Consider the following 11,596-nt stretch of genomic DNA (forward strand, 5'->3'; position numbering starts at 1 on the left):
CCATTGGATCGATTGCCTTCTGAGAAATTGCATTGAGGAATGCACATAGCTTCACTGGTGGCTAGACGTACATTTGGCGGTAGAATTCCTCTTAATGCAACTGGAAGCAATTGAGTCATGAGCACGTGGCAGTCATGGGACTTTAAGTGTCCAAATTTCTTCTCTGGCACATTTATTATACCCTTTATATTCGAGGAGAATCCAGACGGTACCTTAATGCTATCTAGGCATTCAAACAAGCTGTCCTTCTCTTCTTTGCTAAGAGTGTAGCTGGCAGGACTTAAGTACTGGCGTCCATCATCTGTCTTCTCTGGATGCAGGTTGTCTCATTCTTTCAAACACCGCAGGTCCTGTCGTGCTTCAATTGTGTCCTTAGGCTTCCCATACACGCCCATGAAGCCTAGCAGGTTCACACAAAGATTCTTCAGTCAGGTGCATCACGTCGATCGCGCTGCGGACCTCTAGGACTTGCCAATAGGGTAGCTCCCAAAATATGGACTTCTTCTTCCACATGGGTGCGTGACCGTTGGCGTCCTTCGAAATAGGTTGGCTGCCAGGTCCCTTTCCAAATATTACTTTCACATCATTGACCATATCGAGGACGTCCTCACCAGTTCGGTTGCGAGGCTTGGTCTGGTGGTCTGCCTTACCTTTAAAATGCTTGCCTTTCTTTCTTACGGGGTGATTTGCAGGAAGAAATCGTCGATGCCCAAGGTACACGACCTTGCGACACTTTTTCAAGAATATACCTTTCATGTCACCGAAACTAGTGCGTGCATGCATTATATCCCTTGTTTGATTGTCCTGAAAGATTACTTAGAGCTGGCCAATCATTGATTGTTACGAACAACAATGCTCGTAGGTCAAAGTGCTCCTGCTTGTGCTCATCCCACACTGCGTACACCTGGCTTGTTCCACAAAAGTAGAAGTTCTTCAACTAGTGGCCTCAGGTACACATCGATGTCGTTGCCAGGTTGCTTTGGGCCTTGGATGAGCACCGGCATCATAATAAACTTACGCTTCATGCATAACCAGGGAGGAAGGTTGTAGATACATAGAGTAACAGGCCAAGTGCTGTGACTACTGCTCTGCTCCCCGAAAGGATTCATACCATCCGTACTTAAAGCAAACCTTAAGTTTCTTGCGTCACTTGCAAACTCGGGGAATTCTCTATCGATTGCTCTCCACTGGGACCCATCAGCAGGGTGTCTCAACATATTGTCTACCTTATGGTCTTCTTTGTGCCATCGCAACAACTTTGCATGGTCTCTATTTCTAAAAAGACGTTTCAAGCGTGGTATTATAGGAGCATACCACATAACCTTGGCAGGGATTTTCTTCTTGGGACGTTCGCCCTCAACATCACCAGGGTCATCTCGCCTGATCTTATACCGCGACGCGTGACATACAGGGCATGCATCCAACTTCTCGTACTCTGTGCCACGGTAGAGGATGCAGTCATTAGGACATGCATGTATCTTCTAGATTTCTAATCCTAAAGGGCAGACTACCTGTTTTGCTTCGTACATAGTGCTGGGCAATTCGTTATCCTTCGGAAGCATCTTCTTTTGGATTTTTAGTAACTCCGTGAATCCCTTGTCAGATACACCATTCTTTGCCTTCCATTGCAGCAATTCCAATGTGGTACCTAACTTTTTCTGCCCCGCATCACAAGTTGGGTATAGCAATTTCTTGTGATCCTCTAGCATGCGATCGAAACTTGATCTTCTCCTTTTCACTTTCGCATTCTCTTTGTGCGTCATGAATGGCCTGACCAAGATCGTCAGCGGGCTCCTCCTCTGCCCCTACCTCTTCTTCAGCAGGGCTTCTCCTCTGCCCCCACCTCTTCTTCAGTGGGCTTCTCCTTTGCCCCCACCTCTTCTTCAGCTTCCCCCATTGCAGTATCATTGAAGGCACCATATTCAGCAAAAATGTCATCATCGCCCCATTGTTCTTCTTCACCTTCTTCCATTACAACTCTGGTTTCTCCTGTGCTTCGTCCAACAAATATAGTTTGGCATGAAACCCGACTTGAACAAGTGTGAATGAAGAGTCTTTGAGTTAGCATATTCCATCGTATTCTTACATACGGCACATGGGCAGCACATGAAACCATCAGCATTTGTTTGCCTCGGCCGCACGTAACAAAGAATGCACGCCCGTCCATGAACTCTTGGGAGCGACGATCAGCATTGTACATCCAATGCCGACTCATCTGCATTACATGACATAAATACCGTATTAAAACCTAGAACATAATTAGTTAATTATACAACATGCATACCACCACAAAAGCTATAAATTTAAGAAAGCCTCGCTACAATGTAGACAATCCCAACTACCACTAAAAACACTAAAGCTAAAATGCACTTAGCAGCACAAGGATTTCGCGACCAATCCCAACTAAAACAGACAGATCCCCCGTTTGTTCAACATCTTTGGGCTTCTTCGGCTGGATCACTGCCTCATTAGCCGCCATATCTGCCTGTTGTGCAAGATATTTTTGCACGAGTTCAACATACTCTTCCTCCCAGTAGAAGCCTGAACATCCAGTGCCATCCCACTGAAATTAAAATAGAAAATTAGAACTTTAATCACAACCATCATGAAAATAGGTATAAACTAACCATAGTCATTAAATACGATAAAATAACTCACATTGCGATCCGGACACTTGTAGAAAATGCGACCCTTGTTGGGACCCTCCTTCTTCACTCGGTACTCCATCACAATCTTCGTCTCATCACAACACTTGCCGCATGCAATGAGTGGGAGGCCCGGCCTAAGTCGCTTTGGAAACCCATGAGAGGCCGAGGACCCGGAAGCAGTTGCCATCTACTCTCTATACTCATTTTTTAATACACTATAAATTTCTCATTTTATAAACAAATAAAATTAAAAAAACTCTAAAATTCTCTATATCTCTAAACAATGAAGTGTGCTATGCATGCTACAAATGAACTGGTGAATACTAGTTTTTAATAGCTACTTTAACCTTCCTTCATGTAAATATGCAAGCTTGAAGTGATTTTGAGCTCAAATTGCTTACAAATGAAAAAAACCACAATAAAGAACCATATATATATAGTGAACAAAATGAGATAAGACAATGGTGAAACATGAGAGTATGAAGTTGGTAACCTTTAGAACCTAAGAATCGACTGGAGGAATCGAAGAAATCGATGGAGGAATCGAAGAATGGATGGAGAAAGAGCAAGAACACTGCTTAAATTTGAACTGAAGCTCTCGGGCGGGCTCGGGGAGGAAGAAGACGGCCAGCAGGATTTATAGGGGGGACCTTTAGTCCCTAGTTGGTGGATCCAACCGGGACTAAAGGTCACTTTCCAGTCCCGGGCCATGCCACTAGCCGGGACAAGAGCTTTACTCCCGGTTCGAGCCACCAACCGGGAGTAAAGGTCGACCTTTAGTCCCGGTTGGTGGCTCCAACCGGGACTAAAGGTCCCCTGCCACAATGGCCTAGCATAGGAGCCGTTGGGCAGGGACCTTTAGTCCTGGTTGGAGCCACCAACTGGGACTAAAGGTCTCTCTAATCCCAGGCGCAATATTTCCCGGGACTAGAGCCTGGTTTGGCCCTTAGATCAAAGGTCTGTTCTCTACTAGTGATGTGACATGTATGTTGAATCATGTACGATCTTGGTTGTTGTGGATCATTTATCAAGACCCATCGTGGTACTCGACAGACTATCGGGTTTATATGGGCTCAAGTATGACAGTGTGACCGCTTACGGGCTACCATTGTACTTGTGCTCTTATAAATTGGTTGGTTCGGCGACAGCTGGCATCAGAGCAAGGTTCAATGTAAATTGTCACATGTGTATTTAAAACAAAAGTTTTTGTTTTCCAAAGCCCTTTTCTAGCAACTAATAGCTATATAAATAAGTATTTGAAATCTAAAGTGTGCCAGTGATCACTTTTCTTATGCCCAAATTAAAGACTATTAGGTGGCTATTTAAGTACTAACTTGGGGGTTTTTTAATTTCGTCGTCCATACGGCGTGCTATTGTATGGATGCCATTCACTTGAATGGTAATGTATGGATCAAATGCCTCTATGCCAAGGTAAGAAGGTAAGTTGATGAGTGGCATGACCGCAAGATGTGAGTGTGCGGTCAGGGAGAGTTAGCTTTGGTACAGCTGTGTATGCATGCTTGCATGTGTATATGGTGCGTATTTAATTGTGGGTATAAACTATCATCGGGTAGCTTTGATACAGAAGTATATGTAAGGGTATACATATATGGAAGTATTTAGATTTACATTCTACATATATAATTGTGGGGTTTAGGTTGAAATGAAATTCTTATGCAGGTACACTAACAACAAAACGTGTAGCTCGACTAGTTACGCTATATATGAGAGAACATATGTATGCCACCGTGTATGTCATTAGAAATAAATTTTTCCTAAGTTTGTGAGGACGTACGGAACGTGCATGCATCTGATAATAATTAATCAATACTTGCATTGTTCCTCCCCTTATAAATTTCTTACTCAGTTATGTAACTCTTATCCATTATGGCCTTGTCTCATAAAAGTTGTACATGTTGATGGTACAGATGGCAGCACCAGTTGGATGTGAGAATTTTCTGATGGTGTTTAGAACTCCTACTTTGCTTTGGAGAGTTTTGCACTTTATGGGGTATCAGGAGCCACCTCTCTATCATTGGAATGAAGAGTACCTAGAGGGACAGCCATGGTATGAGGTGCGGCCAACCATACCAGCCCACACACAAGCACCTTTCTGGCAGGAGTGGAAGGCGGAATCTGAAGGGAAAACTCCTTGGGAGGCTGCCCAAGTGGTGGCCTTTAAGGTTTTGAGTTAGATCTGTCAGCAGCATGGGGATGCACTTACCGGCAGTGCCGCTAATATGTTTCCTCGGGTGGATCCATCCATAGCAATATGGGAACAACGCAACCAAAATGCATTGATCCGAGATCGGGATGAGCAGGCAAATAGCTCTAGTCCCGCTATGAGTGCTATGTTTGCAGTGATGAAGATGTTTTGTACACGCCAGGACTCCAGGGATTTCTGGCAGGAATCATACACCACTTGCATGGACAAGCTCATGAGAGCTAAAGCCGCACAACGCAAGCTCAAGAAGCGTGTGCGCAGGCATAAGAAAGTAGCAAGTGAAGCCCGATGGGAATCTGATCAAGCCTATGCAGCTTTGGGCAATCTCCATACCCAAATGGAGCAAGTGGATCAACAAAGAGCAGCAGCCCAAGAAGCAAGAGCTGATGATCAAGCATTGCTTGCAGGACTACGGGAGTAGCTAGAGGTCACCCGTGTAGAGGCGTCCACAGCTACACGCCAACGGGACACGGCAAACAATCGTGCCGCTGCAGCAAGAATAGAACGAGATAGGCACCGTGCCATAAGTACCACGCAGGACCATGCTGAAAGGGGCTTACATCAGCAGCTTGCACAAGCTCAGCTTTGAGTGATGGACCTTCAGCATGAGGTGCATTATCTGAACAACCAGCTAAACCCAATCCTTGATGGGGAAGAAGATGGTCCAAATATGGAAGAAGATGACGATGAGGACGAGGAAGAAGCGGAGCCAAAGGAGGGAGACGATCCTATCTCTGACCTCGACAGTGATCATAATGAGGATTAGATTGCTTAGTGACTAGTGGAAACACTAGATGTATCATCGCTAGCTATGTAATGGACCTATAGTTGAGTTTGGTGTTGGTGATTGGACTATCATGTAATATTGGTATTTGCATGCTATCTCATGTTTGGTTAAACACTAATGCAATTCTAGTTCATTTATCTGTGATCATGATTTGAATGTTAACGCACTATGAGTCCGATAAGTGATCAAATTGGTGGTGTCATGTTGCGAGAATGAATTATTATGCCTATGTTCTTATTGTATGAATTTAAGATTCTCTCCAGTAATTTCAGTTTGGCATGATTGTAAAATTCATCTGCAATCTCCTGACATCATCCAATACTCACTTATTGTTGCAACTTTGCAGATGACTCGCACCCGTGTAGGAGCTAGCAGCAGCCGTGATGGCAACGACAGTGACTTACTGCCACCGCCATCTGCTCAGGAGTTCTTTGCCCAATTCTTGGGAAGCCAAAGGACAATGGAGGAAGCTCTGTGCCTCATTGCACAGAACACAGCTCGTGCACACCCATAGCAACAAGGGTCTGAGCCAAACTAGCACAGTACCTTCAAGGAATTTCTAGATACAAAGCCTCCTATCTTCAAGGTGGCTGAGGAACCGCTACAGGTGGACGAGTGGCTCAATACTATTGAGCAGAAGTTTCGTCTGCTAAGAGTCACCAAGCACCTGAAGGCTGAGTATGCATCCCATTAGTTGCAGGGACCGATAGGGATTTGGTGGACACATTTCTCGTCCTCTCTACCTGCTAATGCACATGTAACATGAGAGCAGTTCAAGTTGGCCTTTCGGGGACATCACATTCCTTCAGGGCTAATGCGCATGAAGCCGGCCGAATTTATGAGGCTCACACAAGGGACTAAGACCCTCACTGAATACATGCATGCTTTCAACAACCTATCTAGGTATGCCCCAGGTTTTGTTGATACCGAAGAGAAGAAGATAGAGAGCTTCAAGCAGGGTCTGAGAATGAAACTGATGAAGACTATGGCCAATTCCAAGTGCACCACCTACAACGAGTTTATTAGTGATGCTTTGACCTAGGAAAACCATAACAATATGCATGCGGCAGCTAAGGGCCGCAAGAAGGCAATTGAGGTAGGTGCCTTTGGATCTTCATAGTCTAGAGCTCCTATCACAGCTAGGCCGTAGTTCCGCCCACCTACACCTAAGTTCAGGCCTCCGCCACCAAAAGCTCAGAACAACAGGCCTCAGAAGGTATTCTGTAAGGCATTCACTATTGCCTTACCTAAAGGGAATGACGGTCAAGGAAACTCCACAGGACCTAGGAGTAATCAACCCTGCTACAACAGCAATCAAGTGGGTCATTGGGCCAAAGAATGCCCCCACCCTAAGAAGAATGGCAATCAATTAGAACAATTAGAGGCAGGCAAACTCGAGGGCACATCCTAGATACATGCACTATACCGCTATTGAGGAAGTGCCCACTGGAGAAGTTGTCATGGCTGGTATGTTTCTTATCAACAAGCATCCCGCTATTGTTTTATTTGATTCAGGAGCTTCTCATTCATTTATGAGCCAAGCATTTGCATCTAGACATGATCAGAAAATAATTGAAGTAAGCAAGGGTGGTTATAATATAAGTTCAGCCGGGGCTACTATTTCTACAAATAAGATAGTCAGAAATGTGCTCATCTCTATACTAGAGAGGGAGTATACAACGGATTTGATAGTATTGCCCGAGTTATCCATAAGTGTAATCTTAGGCATGAATTGGATGAAAGATCATGGTGTTCTCATTGACACAAGCACTCGAACTGTTATGTTGAGAGAACCAAAGGGAGGAAATGCTTTTCTAGTACCACTCTCCCAAAATTTTGAACTCCAACACTTAGCTTGTGCTATCCAAACCACTACCCTTTGCGATATCCCAGTGGTTTGTGAGTTCCTGATATATTTCCAGAGGAGTTACCAGGTTTACCACCTGCTAGAGATGTGGAATTTAAGATTGAGTTAGTGCTAGGTACGGCACCTATCTCAAGAAGGCCTTATAGGATGCCACCAAATGAGTTAGTAGAACTTAAAATTCAGCTACAAGATCTATTGGACAAAGGTCTCATTCAACCTAGTTCATCTCCATGGGGATGTCCAGCATTGTTTGTTAAGAAGAAGGACAAGTCCTTGAGAATGTGTGTGGATTACAGGCCACTCAATGCTGTGACCATCAAGAATAAGTACCCATTGCCTCGCATCGACATCTTGTTCGATCAGTTGGCAAAAGCAAGGGTATTCTCCAAGATCAACTTGAGATCAGGCTATCATCAGATAAAGATCAGGCCAGAGGATATACCTAAAACTGCTTTCTCCACTAGGTATGGCTTGTATGAGTATTTGGTTATGCCTTTTGGACTAACGAATGCTCCTGCCTACTTCATGTACCTGATGAATTCGGTATTCATGCCCGAGCTTGACAAGTTCATGGTAGTGTTTATCGATGATATATTGATTTATTCAAAGAACAAGGCAGATCATGCAGAGCATCTGAGGATTGTTCTATCCAGACTGAGGGAGCATAAGCTATATGCAAAGTTTAGCAAGTGTGAATTTTGGTTGAGCAAGGTACCTTTCTTAGGTCATATCTTATCAAGAGATGGAATCTCTGTAGACCCATTGAAGGTACAAGAGGTCATGGATTGGAAGGCCCCAACTTCGGTTCATGAAGTTTAGAGTTTTCTAGGGTTAGCAGGCTACTATCATCGTTTCATTCCAGATTTCTCCAAGATAGCTAAGCCCATGACTAGGTTACTTCAGAAAGATGAGAAGTTCAAGTGGATGCTAGAATGTGAAGCATCATTTCACACCCTCAGGACTCTGTTAACTACAGCTCCTATTTTAGTACAACCCGACATTGAGAAGCCTTTCAATGTATTTTGTGATGCATCGGTTATAGGTTTGGGGTGTGTGCTCATGCAAGATGGAAGAGTTATTGCATATGCTTCTTGGCAGTTGAGAAAACATAAAGTTAACTACCCTACGCATGATTTAGAACTTGCGGTAGTTGTTCATGCACTAAAGATATGGAGACATTATTTGTTGGGCAATGTATGTCATATATATACTAACTACAAAAGTCTCAAGTACATCTTTACCCAACCTAAGCTAAACATGAGACAACGAAGATGGCTAGAACTGATTAAGGACTACAATTTGGAAGTGCACTACCATCCTGAGAAAGCCAATGTTGTAACCAATGCACTTAGTCAGAAATCTCATTGCAACACTGTGGAAGCATTGTTGGAAGATGGATTTAATTTGCTACATCCTACTGTACTACATAATGTCACTATCAGTTGTTTACTTGAGAGTAAAATCATGGAACTACAGAAGATAGATGTAGGTATATTTCACATCAAGAGGAAGATGCAAGAGCAAGAAACTAAGCATTTCAGATTAGATGAAAGGGGTGTGCTATGGTTTGAGGACCGACTTGTGGTACCAAAGAACCGTGAGCTTAGAAATCAAATTCTAGATGAAGCTCATTCGTCCAAATTGTCTATCCATCTAGGTGGCAGTAAAATGTATCAAGATTTGAAAACCCGTTTTTGGTGGACTAAGATGAAGAAGGAGATCGTAGCCTATGTCGCTAGGTGCGATAACTGTTGTAGAGTAAAAGTTGTTCATATGAAATCTGCTGGGTTACTTCAGTCATTGCCTATCCCAGGTTGGAAATGGGAAGGAATCAGTATGGACTTTATCACAGGCCTTCCAATGACACAACAAGGTCACGATTCAATATGGGTCATTGTAGATTATCTCACCAAGTCAGCACATTTTATACCTGTGAACATAAGGTATCACATGGGGAAGTACGCTGAGCTGTATGTTTCTCAGATCATGAGACTACATGGAGTACCCAGGACCATAATCTCAGATCGAGGACCATAGTTTATAGCACGTTTCTAGGAACACTTGCATCAGGCTTTGGGGACTAAATTGATCAGAAGTTCGGCATACCATCCACAAACTTTGGGACAAACTGAGCGAGTAAACCAGATCTTATAAGATTTGAGGAGAGCTTGTGTTATATCTTCCAAGGGTTCATGGGAGAAATGGTTACCATTAGCCGAGTTTTCCTACAACAACAGTTATCAAGCAAGCATCAAGATGGCTCCTTTTGAAGCCTTAAACAGCAGAAATGTAGAACCTCGTTGAATTGGATTGAGCCCGGTGAAAGGAGATACTTTGGTATCGACTTTGTCACTGAAGCTGAAGAACAAGTGCGTATTATCCAACAACATATGAAAGCCACCCAATCCAGACAAAAGAGTTATGCGGATAAAAGAAGAAGACCACTAACTTTTGAAGTGGGAGGTTACGTATACTTGAAAGTGTCACCCATGAAAGGAGTGCAGAGATTTGGAGTGAAAAGGAAGCTTGCACCTAGATATGTAGGGCCATACAAGATTATTGAACGGAAAGGGAATGTCGCTTATAAGTTACAACTTCCACTAGAGATGAGTGCAATATTCGATGTCTTCCATGTTTCTCAGTTGAAGAGATGTCTTCGTGTACCTGAGGAAGCTATTGCACCCACCAACATAAAGCTTCAATTGGATTTGACCTATGAAGATAAGCCAATCCGAGTGTTAGAAGAGATGGAAAGAGTAACCCGGAGTAAGATCATTAAGTTCTATAAGGTGGTGTGGAATAATCATAATGAACAAGATGCTACGTGGGAAAGAGAGGATTACTTACGTGAGGTTTATCCCACCTTTTCTAAGAATGGTACGTCTTGCAAATCTCGGGATGAGATTTTTATAAGGGGGAGGGGCTATAACACCCTAGGTGTTAAGCTTGCATAATTTGACTTGCATTGCATGAGCATGAGCATCGAGCATTCATATATAAGCTTTTACAATTGAAACATATGAAACATGTTTGTTATTTTATGATTCTTTGTATATATGCATATGATCTTGAGTAAATACAAGAAATGATTGTGTGAACTTGGGAATAGCTTAAACATGTTTAGCATGTCATCATGAACAACTTTGGTATTCATGGCTAGGGCTAATTTGGTCACTAAGTCATAGTTCAAGTATAAGTCATCATTTGAATGTAATAGGTTTGACCAAGTTTGAACTATATGATAGAGACTTTGCATGGATGTGTGCACTAAAGTAAAGTTGTAGTATTTGATGAGAGGAACAACTTTTGTTTTTGGTTCATAGGCTAGTTTAGCTCCTAGCATGCTTGAAATTAGCTCACAAGAACCATGATTGCACTGTTTTCTACACTTAGGCAATTTTGCTAAGTCAGTTTAACTGACAGTGTCGGTGCAGCCAGCTTTGAGATGATATTACTCCTTAACCATTGAGAAATAGATCTTGATCATTTAAGAAGAATTGTAGGTGGTATGTAGGTCTATGACTTTGGTTTAGATTGTGTGCGCTAATGCTTCACGGATTAGAAGATCGAGCTTCACAAAATCCCATTATCAGGCTCGGTTTTGGGGCGCTGATGACGGGATCGGCTCAACCTTTGATGGCCGACCGGCCATAGACGCTGTCCGCCGCGTGGTGGAAGTGGAGGCCGCGCGCACCATCTGGCGGCCGTACGTCGGTGCAGGGCTGCTCGTCAGGCATCGACGGCCAGCACGACTCCAGCGATGCGCTTAAGTCACCACAGAGCCGGCCATTCACTCTCACTCGCCTCCTCGCTCTCCTTTGCTCACCGCACTCGCCATCGCCGTCGCCGCCGCTCCGCCAAGCCCGCGCGCACTCATCGTCGCCCCATTCTCAAATCGGCTACACTCAAAGCTCCGCCTCACTCTGCTCTACCCTTCCCACCTTGCAGCGCCCATAGTCGTGACTTTGGTAAGCCACTTTTCGCGTTGTGCCACCGTGGGTGCGTCCCCACCGGAGCTCCGCCATGGCCACCGTCGTGGCCATGTTTCGTCGGAGCACCTCAAGCTGCCT

Source organism: Miscanthus floridulus, chromosome 18 (assembly GCF_019320115.1).
Source record: "Miscanthus floridulus cultivar M001 chromosome 18, ASM1932011v1, whole genome shotgun sequence".
Taxonomy (NCBI): Eukaryota; Viridiplantae; Streptophyta; class Magnoliopsida; order Poales; family Poaceae; genus Miscanthus; species Miscanthus floridulus.